We start from the raw sequence: 14141 nt of genomic DNA on the forward strand, positions 1-14141 counted from the left end.
TCAAGCAGTGCATCTAGTCATTCACTTAACAAATACTATGAATGATATGGTTCTAGGAGCCAGGAGTTCAGTCAAAACATATCATGGTTGTTTCCCCCTTGTTCTCACATACAAGAGGAGAAGACAAACATGAAGCCTAGTATGTAGTATGTAACTGGAATATTCAGAATGTGCAAATATGGCAAGTGATGAGAAGAATAAGAAATTAATTGGAGAAATGGGAGACAAAATATTTTAGGAGTCATGAAAACTATGGAGAGTAGCCAGGGAAGGCCAGAAGAGGGCTCTGTCTTGCAAGCACATGTTCAGTTGATCACTCCAGAAATAAACTCAATGTGGCCAATTAATTTTATGAACCTCTTTGATGCAAGATGGTCTAATAAGAAAATGCAGACAGCACTTTACGTTTATCAATTTCTTTAACAAAAATTTTCTTGTGTTATTACCTCGTTATCTTTAGAGAATAAGGACGAGGAGTTACAAAAACATTCACCTTTTGACATGTGGGCCACCAGCTTTACTTCCTGTGCTCTAGGCGATGAGCTAAATGTGTTTGGTTAGAGTAGAATGCACTGTGTAGGAGGACAATGACGTGGCTTTTAATCTAAGGGGTTTCTTATTTTTTTTAAATCTTTACTTTATCAATGACTTAATCCAATTGCAGCAAAATCTCGTGCTCCTTGCCATGGGAGGATTTGTAATATGGAAGAAAGCAGAAATTACCTGTGCATTGCTTCTCTTACATTCATTTACTTTTAAATGTTTACTGATTCTTTTATTTTCTCTATTAACTTAAGGATTTCACACATGGTTTTCTCCCCGAGCCAGAGCCATGAACCACTGAGTTAAAGTATGCTAAAGTGGCATCCAGAGCACAGAAACCATGACTAGACCATTTATCTGGGGATGTAGAAATACGAGCCATGAGCCTCATGTCCTGGGAAGCTAAGCATGGAGGCACTAGATTGCAAGGACCCACCGTTTCCTCAAAAATGAAGATGTTAAAAACTGACAGCAACTCAATATCTAATTCAGGAGCAAAGGAAATAATTTGTGCCATACACATACACTGAAATACAATGCAGTCATAAAAGAAAAAACTAATAAATGCAGTAACATGGATGAAAATATTATGCTTTCATGATGAGTGAAAGAAGTCGTACAAAGGAACACATATCCTGTGATTCCAACTAAATACAGTTTAGATTAGAAATAACTAGCATATAGTGATAAAAAATTAATCACTGCTTATCTTAGGAGGAAGTGGCAGGAGATTGAGGACAAAGGGCATGACAGAACTTTCTGGGGTGACAAAATCGGTCAAAGTTTCTATCTTTACTTTGGCAATGACCTAATCCGTTTGCAGCACAATCTTGTGCTCCTTGCCACTGGGAGGATTTGCAGCATGGAAGAAAGCAGAAATTGCCTGTAAATCACTTCTCTTCCATTCATTTGCTTTTAAATTTATTTATTGATTCATTTATTTCCTCTATTAACTTAAGGATTTCACAAAGGTTTCTCCCCCAGCCAGAGCCATGAACCACTGAGTTGAAGCGTGCCAAAGAGGCATCCAGGACACAGAAGTTAGACTATGACTAGAAGCTAGGCTCATATCTGGGAATGTAGAACCATGAGCCTTGAGTCTCACATCCTGGGAAGCTAAACATTGAGCCACTAGAGTGCAAGGGCCCACTGTTTCCTCAAAAATGAAGATGTCAAAAACTAGAAACAACTCAATAACCAGTTCAGTAGCATAAGTAAACAATTTTTGTGCTATACACATCCACTGAATACTATTCAGTCATAAAAGAGAAATATTACTAAGACATGCAATAGCATGGATGAAAAAATTTCTGCATTCATTACGAGTGAAAGAAGTCATATATGAAGGAGCACATACCCTGTTATTCCAATTATATGAAGTTATAGTTTAGAAAAAAAACCTAATATATAGTGAGAGAAATTCAATGACTACTTATCTGAGGAGGAAGTGGAAAGAGCTTTAGAACAAAGGGCATGACAAAACTTTCTGGGGTGACAAAATCGGTATGCCTATTGATTAGGAAGTTATTATACTAAATATCCTCGTATCTTTAATAACTAATTTGTATTCTTAAAAGGGGCATATTTTCTTTTATGTAAATTATACTAAAATAACATTAAAATCTTGAAATGAAAAACGTCTGTTATAGTAATAATATACTGATTTGAAAAAGATTTTTTAAATCTTGATTTCAGGACACACTCAATCCTCCACAAATTAGTCATAATTCTAGTAAGAGGAAGCACTTCTTATAGTGTAATTATAACTGTAATTACCCGCCACCCATGTTGAATGGAGATAGATAGACAGAGGGGAGATAACTTACAGGAACCAATTTATTGACTGAAATATGTACCTGGAAAATAGCATTGCATAAGGAAAATTGTTTTAAAATAAATGAATGTAGCAATTCTACTATAAGTAATATGTAAAATGTGCATATTGATTTAAAAATCCTTCTATCAGTGTGAGGTCTGTGAAGCAATGTTATTTTAAATGACACAGTAGGTACTATAAGAACCTCTGATATAGAAGACAGAAAATTCCTGTGCTTGGGTTTTGGCCATCCCATTTCCAAGCCTTAGAAAATCATATACCCTTGCAGTTTATCCAGCTCCTCTTCTTATTTATATTTGTGGACTATCTGCACATTTTGAGTAATACAACTTACAGCACTAGTCAACTATAACACACTATTTTATTTTTTATTTGTCTAAAACCTTCCTCCTTTCTGCATAGCTTATCAGTGTGGACTTTGGAATCTAATAGTCTGAGGTCAATTTCTGTTTATGAGCTATTGGATTTTGGACAAGTTATTTAACATCTCTCAGTTTCTGTGTTCTCATGTACAGGAGGGACCTCCTAATCATTCTTACCTTCTAGGATGCAATGTCAGGTGTAGAGAGCATGCTACAGTACCTCTCATTTATGGTAGTCATGACCTATAGAACAGAAGCAAGGTCATGTACAAATGGTTAAGTACTTGTAAATTTTTCATATGCTTTATTTTAATATGTTAAATAAGCATTAATTTCATTTTATGAATAGGAAAACCAGGTAAAAAGTTGTTTCAAAGCCTTGGTAAGCACAAGTTGGAGAACTGGGTGAGAAACCAGCCTACCTTGTCACTCATTACTTGTTCTATGTGATGTGCTTCTCTCCACCTGGACACTATACTGGGAAATCTGAAGTAAATAAGCAGACACAAGGTGTGTCAGTGGGAAATAAATTCTGAGTTAAATGCATCTAGACTATGATAATTTATAACCGCCAGCCCCAGTATGCTGTTTAAACTGATGAGACGGGCAATAGAAAACCATTGCAGCTTCCTAGGTAGGAGAGTTATGTTAACATGCTTCTGAAGTAACTATTTCATATTGAGTGCTTAACAAGGCCCAGGCCCTCTAATAGATACTTCATCAATATTTGTTCCTCTTGTTGAACCATTTAAAAATATTGGTACTTGGACTAACCACAGATTATGAAATCAAAATCTCATCCTGAGCCTCACCCTTGAGACTCCATGCACCACAACATCCAGAATTTAATAGGACATGCTCTTTGAGGCAGGGACCCACAGAAACAGGAGCTGAACTCTGAGTGGACTGAGTGTTGGGGACAGGAGAAGGGGTAAGAATGTCTCGGAGTTGGTGCTGACTAAAGAAAGAAGCTGCAAAAGAGTAGGAAGGAACTAATATGAAGCAGTAAAGAGCTTACCTGGGCAGGAAGGTGGCCAGGAGGCAAGTGGTCTCCTTGTGTCAGATTTCTATACATTTCTATACTAACAGGATAGAAAATAACTGACCCATGGAAACTCTACAACAAAGGCTCATCTTGGAACCAGATAGAGCCAAATCCCTGAGGAGGGATAGACATGGTCTTGGATGTGGTGTATTGCCTAGCAGCAGAAACAGAAGTCATTCTTCTCCTTCAGTTCGCTCAAAATAAAAACTACACTGAGAGATGAAATATATAAATACACTAGAAAGCAAGACACTATAAGGATATATCAACAGAAACAAAAGACTATAAATTTAGATCTTAAAGGACATTGAGATATTGGACCAACCAAATATCAAATATAGAATGAAAGTGTATGAGAGATTTAAATAAAAGATACAAAAAGTAATTATTATACAATAAGAAATAATTAGAGAAACAATAAAATAGAGCATGTATAAATACAAAAATTAGTTATATTTAATAATGAACAGATTAAAAGACAGACACACAAAGTCTGTGAAAAAGTAAATAATCTGGAAGATACAGAGAAGTACAGTTGAACTTTGAAAAATGCAATGCTTAGAGGCGCTGACTCCCACACACAGTTGAAAATCTGCATATAACTTTTGACTGTCCCCAAACTTAAGTAGTAATGGCCTGCTATTGAAGGGAAGCCTTAACAGTAACAAAAACCACTGATTAACAAATATTTTGTAAGTTATATGTATCATATGCTGCTATATAAAGTAAGCTAAAGTAAAGAAAATGTTGTTAGGAAAATCATAAGGAAGAGAAAATATATGTACTATTGATTAATTGGGAATGGATCATCATAAGGTCTTCATCCTCATCGTCTTCACATTGAGGAAGTGGAAGAGATGGAGGAAGAGGAAGGCTTAGTCTTGCAGTCTCGTGGGTGGCAGAGGTGGAAGAAGAAGAAGAGATGGAACAGGAGAGAGAAGAGGCAGGCAAACTGAGTGTATCTTTGTGGAAATACATAGTTATTTCTGTATGACTTTCTTTGCTTTCTCATTTCCTTAAAATTTTCTCTAGACACTACCAATCTTTCAACATTTCATTTAGTTTCAGTGTTGATATCATAGAATGGTCTTTGTTGTAGAACAGGTCAAAAGCTTCTTTGAATAATTGGAATCTTTCTGCCAGGTTATAATGCCGATTTATGCTCTGGCACTGCTTCTTCTGTATCTTCTTCCTCATCATTTGGAAGTGGTTCAGAAGCACTCATCTCTTTCAAGTCATCTTCTGTTACTTTCTCTGATGTGCAGTTAGCTCTTGAATTGTTGTAAGATCCATATCTTAAAACTCTTCACTTTTTTGCCGTATTCACAATCTGTTTCATTATTTTCTTGGTTGGCTTTTTCATAAACCCTGGTGAAGTCATGGACAATTTCTGGACACAGTTTCCTCTAGCGGGAATTTACTGGGGTCTTGCTATGTTGCCTAGGTTGGCCTTAAGCTCCTGGGCTCAAGCAGTCCTCCCACCTCAGCCTCTTTAGTAGCTGGGATCATAGGCCAATACCACTGCACCCAAAATCATGGCTTCTACATTTTTAATATCTTTGACGTCATCTTCAGTGGTGTAGCCCTTCCAGACTTTCATGATGCCATCTCTATAGATGGTCTCTTCCGTGGCATTTGCAAATCTTTTCATAGAGTAACCATGTGTAATGAGCATTAAAGTTCCTTCTGACCTCCTGACTTAGAGGCTGAATTAGAATGCTGCATTTGGGGGTGAGTAGACTACTTTGACCCTTCACGTGTTTAACCCATCATGTTTTGGGTAACCAGGGGCATTGTCCAACATCAAAAGAATCATAAAATGCAGTCCCTTATTGGCCAAATATTTCCTGACTTCAAGGACAAAGCATCAGTGGAATAAATGGAGAAAAAGCATTCCCTTTGCCCATGAATTCCTGTGGTACAACCAAAGCACTGGCTGCTGATGTTTACCATTTCTGGTCAAAGCTCAGGAGTTAGTAGCTTTATAGATAAGAGCAGTCCTGATAATAAACCTGACTACATTCTCACAAAACAGTAGAATTAGCTTATCCTTTTTTAATTTAAATCCTGGTGCTTGCTTCTATTTCTTACTAATAAATGTCCTGTTTGGCATTTTTTTCCAGAATAAGACACTGTCATCTGTATTCAAAACCTGTTCCAGTAGTATAGTTTCTCTTCAATGATTTTCTTAACAGTTTATTGGAGCTAATCTGCTGCCTTTTGATAACCAAAAACTGCATCTCCTGATATCTTGACATTTTTAAAGCAAAAGCACTCTAAAATTATCAAATCATCCTTGGCTGTCATTAAAGCATCAACCTTTAGATCCTTCCCCTTTCTTTTGCTTTAAGTTGTATACAGTGACTTCATTTTTTTCTGGAATCATATTAGAGTTTATAAATATACCTTTCATATAAAAATCCTGCAACCACATATACACTTCAATTTCAATATAAGGGGACTAAAAATTATTTCACAAAAGCTCAAGGTTTTGGCACTGGCAGGCATAGTGCAGTGGTAGCTTTATTATCTCCTTTTATTTTTTTACACTGGTCCTCATTCTGTGTTCATTTATCTTGAAATGGTGAGCAGCCTCAAATCCAGATCTCAATCTAAAGTACATATCAAACAACGCTACTTTTCTTGTATTGTCATGACATTGCTTCTTGGGAACATTACACCATCAGCAGTGGCATGTTGTATGGGTCCCCTGTTGTTATTATTAAAGAATTACAGTACTGCAGTAAATGCAATGAAAAATAAATTAATAACCCAAAGATATTGCTTTTTATAGCAATATGAAATTTACTGGAGATACAAACTGCTGACGTAGAGATAATGAGTGTCACATGACATTTTAAGCAGGTACCAAACTTGAGCTCGCTGAAAGAGCAACAGGAAATGGCTATGAAAATACAGGAGTACAGTGTGCATTGATAATTTTATGCCATTAGGATTTAATACTGCAACTTCACATTTGTTTACATTTCTGTCAGTTGCAAGTGGGATTATATATTATCTATGTGTACATAATCTTGGATAAAGTTTAACTTGCTTTTGTGTATATTTTTACATTTGTGTATATTTTATAATATGGCAGTAAAAAATAAAATAGACAAACATCTCCATAAATTTTGTGCAGTTTTTTACATACCTAACTGAATTTTTTTAGTTTTTCTAGTGTAGATGGTTTGTGTTTTTCTTCAAATTGTAGTAAATCTCCAAAAATTTTTCCATATGTTTATTTTCAAACAATACATGTATAAGTAGAGTGAGATTTTCAGATCCTTGTTATTCATGGGTTAACAGTAACTTATCTAGATTGCAAAAAAACAGAAATGAGAGGCTGAAAATTCTGAGAGGGCTTCAGAGGTATGAAGGATGAAATGAGAAACTGTAAGATATATCTGATCAAATTACTAGAAAGACAGAAGAGAGAAAATAGAAAAGCCACAATATTTAAAGCAAATTTTTCAGAACTGGAGGAAAATATGTGTTCCCTGATTGAAGAAGCACAATGTATCTCCAATAAGGTAAGTTAAAATAATAACTGCTTTCTAACAACCCTCTGAGTTCGGCATTGTTATGAGTTCAATTCTGTCCTATAAAAACTTATTGAAGTCCTACCCCCAAGTAACTCAGAATGTGCTCTTATTAGGAAATGCAGTCCTTGCAAATATAATCAAACACAATGAGGTTATTTTAGATTAGTGTAGGGCCATCATCCAGAATAATTCGTGTTCATAAAAAAGAAAGAGGCTCAGGAACAAAGACAGATAGAAAGAGCAACATGTGAAGACAAAGACACACAGAGGGAAGGCAACGATATAATGATGTAAGCAGAGAATAGAGTGATGCAGGTCTAAGCAAGGAACACCAAGATTGCTCAAGGCAACCAATAGTGAGGAGAGAGGCCATGGCCCTACTCTACTAACACCTTCATTTCAAACTTCTCGCCTCCAGAACTGTGAGAGAATACATTTCCATTTAAACCTTCCTGTTTGTGGTGATTTGTCATGGCAGCCCTAGGAAATGAATGCAGGTATTATTAGTTCCATTTTGCAGATGAGAAAACAGGTTCTCAGAGAGATGGATCAATTAGCCAATGGAGTGAGAAGAAATCTCACCTCATGGATCTATAAGCTGATAATGGAACAACAACCACACATGCTAGAACAGAAGTAAAAACTGGGGACCCACCGAATCCATCATGAGCTCAGTGATATTTCCTTGGCTCTCCTGGATGTGATTAATCTTGATATTGAATTATTTATCAGAGGTGAAAAATTGTAAGATTTCAAATGAAGAGTTGGATTCCAGGCCTCTGTTGCTTGAATCTCAACATGGAAAGAGTTGCTTGGTACTGAGCCCATGATGATGCATTCATGATGCCTTCTCATTTTTCCTGTGTTCACCTAACCTGATTAACTTAATGTATGTTCTCTGTCAAGTTTATATGGTGTTTGCATTTGTGACCTCTGCCTGGGAGACCTGAGGTCAGACTTTGGAGTCAGTAAATCTTCTTAATGTTATCATTAAAAATTATTATTAATCTCACCAGTTTACACTGATGTAATGATTTGTATGATAATTCACTTCGAGTCTCATTCCCCTATCTATCAACTACGTGCCTTGGAGAAATTGTTGGATTAAATTTAATGTCTGAAAACCAGTAGTACCTATTGAACAGCACAAATGTAATGTTACCTATTATCTCAATATGATTCTTCACATATCTGTAATGCTAGAAAAATATAAGTTACATAAGAGAAAATTTTTCATAAGGAAAAGCAACAGCATTTTTCCACAAGGATTTCAAAACAGTGAGTAAATGTATCTTTTTCAAGGGAGAAGGGAGGGCAAAAGGATATAACAACTACATTGATTAAGAAAAGAAAGGAAATTTAAGGGACAAATAATGCAACATAAGTTTCATAAGCATTGTAGTATGTGAAGTTAATTTTCACGATGGAACTGAGAAAAATCATTGTCATTACATGACACATCACTTCAGCCTGCCTGACTTTAGTGCTGCTACAGTGGGGACTCCCCCTCATGTGGTTGTTTTCACACATCAAGCCACTGTGCCTCAGGTTCTTTCTGCTTTGAAGATGGGAGATATTCATCAGAGGGCTGAGGGCTGTTTAGCTGTGCAGATGTGGGTTCAGAATTTTGGGAGAAGGAGGACCTGCTCCTGGGGGCTAATTTCAACCAATGAATGGCATTAGTCAGTTGATGAATGTCTCTAATTCCCTATCTTCTAGTAAGGTAGAATCAACATAATTGTAGAGGGTCCTGAAGAAAGATTGGAACCCAGTTTCTCAGAGCAGTGATGAATTCATTATTGCATTTTTTTGGAATATTATCTTTCTTTCATCTCCCTTCCCTACTCCCTCATTTCTGCTTTTTGGAGATCTTTCCAAATAGTACCTACACTCACGGCCCTGACTCCTCTTATTTCATGGTCAACCAAATTGTGTCATTATCATCATCATCATCATCATCCTCATCACCATTATCATTGTTGCCATCATTATCTTTACTGAGCGCTTAAAGTGTGAACAGAACTATAGTTACTTTTCTACATATATCGTGTCATGTAATTCTTAATACATTACAAAATTCCTAGGATTAACTCTCCTCACTGATAAAACTCCGTAGCTAAGTTAATTACACTTATAATCACACATCTAATAACAAGTATGGGGCAGAGGTGAATTTGGATAGATTTGCATGCAAATCCATATTAGCTATACTCCCTCAATCCTTTTTAGACAGAGCAGAGTGCTAGAATAATTTATTTTTGATAGCCCCTGCTTCTTAGAACAACTTCGTCCCTTAGGTTTTAATACCTTGATACTATGCTCCTGAGGTGACTCACCAGACTTACGTCTCAGCACCCTCCACAATGTCTATTCACTAGCCGAGACAAAGCAAGTTAGTGAATAACCTCCACGTATATCTGTCTTTTCTGCCTAGTCACACCACACACTTTTTTATTTGGGAGTTTGGTTTTGTTTTTGTGTGAGGGAACTCTACATATTCCTCTGTGATTCTCCCACTACTCTCTGAAAAGACTAGTAAATACGGGAAACTGCAAATGTTAGGAATAATATATGTAGAATCATCTTTTGTGAGTACACGGAATGTGAGATACCATAGGGCAGAATGCATAAAATCATATAAAAATTAATGTAAATACTAAGATTATCATTTGAGCTGTCTAAACATCTTTGCTTAGGTTTGCATATCACATGGTTTCCTGTTTCTTCCATTTCTGGATTTATTGAAGTTTGTGTACAGACAAATCGTAAAAACTGTCTAGGAAATTGCTTCCTCGGGACTGAAGGATAGAAAAAAAATCCTTTCTCCCATGGGCTTTACTAATGATACCATCTGGGGCCAGTAAAGAAGTGTTTTCAGCCATTCCAGTAAGTTCTTCACTCATACGTTTTCTTCTTTCACAGAATGGATTCTTTATATTGCTACTGGTCATGAAAAAGAAGCAAATGTTGGTGAAATCATTCTCATATTTTCTGTTTTCTCTCATAGTCTCTTTTCTTACCATTCTACTGTTCCTCTTTCTCTCGCAAAATGTGATTAGTGACATAAGAGAAAATTTTTCATAAGAAAAAACAACAGTGTATTTCCATGAAGATTTCAAACAAGTGAGTAAATGTATCTATTTCAAGAGAGAGGGGAGGATAAAATGATATAACAACTATATGGATTAACAAAAGGAAATTTAACGGCATTTCTCTCTCTCTCTCTCTCTCTCTCTCTCTCTCACACACACACACACACACACACACACACATACACACAACTTTACTGTTCTACCTTCTCACAAATAGTCAAGGATAATTTATTTTTCCTAAGAACGCTAATTGAGCACAATAAACCTTGAAAATGAATAAACTGAAGTCATTCTCTAGCAGTAACCATTGGATTCAGTAAACAACACTCAATGACAACAAGGAACTTGAAAATTCCTCATGTTTCCTGCACTAAAGCAACACAACAGTCATCCAATAGCAGTCTTGGATGATGATGAGCTTAAGTTTGTCCATAAAATGAGGAAGAGTTTCAGGTTTCTTTTGTTAGAAACACGGTATTGCGGCAAACTTGAAATATCTACTAGATCTCCGACAGTCAAAGTCAGTCCTTACCCCAGCAACATTAAAATTACCTGTTGCTCATCAGAAATGCAGAACCTCAGGCTCCACCCAGATCTGCTGAATCTGAGTTGGCATTTTAACAAGATCACCAGGTTTTTTTGTTGGTTTGTTTGTTTGTTTATTAAGCTTCAAAACACTGCTCTAAATGCTTCAACCAACTAATACCCTCTAAGATATCACAAAATGCAAATACGAAAATAGTTACCAATAACAATCCAAGGTTCTGGGCAGGCACCAAATGGTTTACCACTAAAGTTTTGTCTTGAAAAGATTCCAAAGCCACTGAATTTGGATTCAGCTGAAGTATAGTTTACTCCGTAAGACCAACTGAAAAAAATAAGAGCATTAAATTAGTAAATCCTCTCTTTTAACCTCAAGTCTCCACTTACCCACTCCTCATGGACAATTTTATTGACCGTTAAGATAAACTGTCAATTTGTTTTGTATTTTCTTGGAATACAGAAAGAGATAAAAAGAGGATGGCAAATTTGATTCTAGTCAAGAAAGGCTGGATTGTTATCTCCTGCAGAAATGAAAAAAAAAAAAAAGGAGACTTTGGGAAAAACTTCTTTAAGCCATTTCCTGAAATCACAACTGCCTTATTATGTACATTATTATTCTCTAATCACCAAAATGTATGTTTGTTCAAGACAGGTAAGAAATTGCAAGGAGATGTTTACGGTGGTGTGCGGCAATATTATCCCCAGACGATTAGAAATGGTCAACAAATATTGGCATAGGTGGTGGTGGGTATTGTGCTTGAATCTCTGGGTGGTTGACGACAAATTTTAGACGTTAACAAAAGGTCACTTAGTAATTGCCACACTGAGTTGATAATTGTTAAGTGTACTAGTAATTAAAAGTCTACTAAAATGTATGTAAGTTTTCTAAATATAATGATTGACTGTTGATATCCATAAATGAATTGTTGACTGAGATCAATGTATACATTGGAAAGGTTTTTGACCACAGAGTGGTTTCACTGTTAGCATAAGAAATTTAGGGTATGTCTGAAATGTAACTTAGTCCTTGAAGTAAGATTTTGAGTGTGTGGGTTCTGCATTCTGGAAAGATACTTTTATAGGGCAACAAAAGAACCACTGAACATTAGATATACATAAGGATATCTCATAATACTTTCGGACTGGAGTCACTTAAAGATACTTGTGTGCTCAGTTGATCAAAGACCCGGCTTTTCTGTAGTTGACCATTCCTGCTGCATTAGGGTCCAATTATTCCCACTGATGGATAATAATATGTGTGGTTTTGTCACATGGGTAGGGATAAACAAATAACTATTTGAATGTAATGCCCCTTTCATTACATAAAATATCCTTGCTTCACTTCTCTCCCCCCCCCCCAGCTAATGTCAGGAGAATACAAGAAAAAAACAGCAGGTAAATGCAATCATCACCATACCATTGGTGGTGCATTAGAACCCAATTTATCACAAATTGTATCTTTCATTCTGATCATTTATGTAAGTTGCCCAAAGAGCTATTGATACCATGTTTAATTGCCTGTGAAATAGTAGAAATATCCTGTTGTGAATACTATTTTAATTTTGGGCATCTCAGCATTTATACCTGGTTCTTCATAGTACCCTTGTATCTGAAAATAAAATGAGTGTTTCAGGTTCGAATTCTTTCATAGAAAAATAAATATTGTACCATGAACCAAGGTAAAGATAACTTGAGTTGAGAATGTTGGTGGAATTGTAAGGGAGGAAGAGCTTTGTTAATTCTAAAGGATATCTAGCCCTTAGATATTCTGAGGATCATCCACGTCATAGCATCTCTTTAGAGTGACCTCAAGGTCACAGTTGGAACTTTACCATGAAATAAGCTATCTAAACCTAAGATCTTTCAGCATGTATTACCTCATGTAATCTCTTTCTATGATCACCAAATAGGGACTCTGAAAGATGTTTCAGAGTCAACTCTTTGGAGATTTTGACCTCGAAATTTTCTGCTCTCAATCTTCACCAAGAGCTGTTCTTCCAAAAATGATTCTCTTGAAGCTTAAATACTGAACTTTGCTCCCTAAGACCTAACCTCTAAAACCTTTTCATTTATCTGACCACTGAGACATCAAATGCCATATATTTTGACCTTATAACCTATCTTCAAACTGGTTTCAGGACTCCTTGCCATGACCTGTACTTTGATATTCTGATAGATCCAAAGCACCGTTCCTGACCTCAACTCAGAATGTTCTCTGAAGGTTCAATAAATGACTTTTTTTTTTTTTTTGCTATTATGGTTTACCTTTCCAAATTCGTATGTGAGAAATCTTTATTCTCTGATTATTTATGTAAAAGCACATTAGAGTTACTGTATCTTTAGTTAGAAGAGGCTTTCTGTTCTCCTAACTTATTCTGATACCAATTTCCTTATATCAGGTCTTAAACTTCTTTAGCTTCTATCCATTGAAAAAAGAAAGATCCCTTCCTCAAAGATCCTAAAATTTATGTAATTCCACTTTATTGTGACTTTATCTTATAGCATGTATGTCTTAAATTGCCTCTAATATTCTATGCCCACCTCATCCTTAATTTTCTTTCTTAGATTTGTCAGCCTGCCTTCTCTGAAAAATTAACTTACTTTCATGTGTTACAATGGGAAAGGAGACGATTTGATAGGAAGAACACTGGCTTAGGAATAATGATACTTCATTTCTACTTTACGTATCTGGGTCTCATTTTTTCTAATTAAATTTACTATGATGGATTACTCTAGTAATTAGTGTCTTTTAGATCAGTATAACTTTTTTCATGTAAAATGATGGAACATGCATGCATAATATACATTTAAATTTCAAAGAGTCATCCAATATACTTTTTTTCTATTATTATTATTTGATTCCCTTCATAAGAGAATGAGCTACTAGAAGTAAGAAGCAATATCTAACAGTTCCTGTATTTCCAGATCTATAAAAAACTTCATGTGTAATAGATATTGTATGATTTTGTCAATTACAATATACTCAATAAGTGAATGAATAAATAATTTTTCATCTATTAAATTGTCTAAATTCCCCCATATCAATAACAGTTTGGTAATGTAGTATAGAAATGAGAATTCTCATAGGCTATTAAACAGAACGTGGGAAAATTTTTGCTATCAAACGTAAAAATACATATACCCTTTGAATTAGACAATTTACTTGTAGGAAAT

The sequence above is a fragment of the Macaca mulatta genome, chromosome 14 (genome assembly GCF_049350105.2).
Source record: "Macaca mulatta isolate MMU2019108-1 chromosome 14, T2T-MMU8v2.0, whole genome shotgun sequence".
NCBI classification, from domain to species: Eukaryota; Metazoa; Chordata; class Mammalia; order Primates; family Cercopithecidae; genus Macaca; species Macaca mulatta.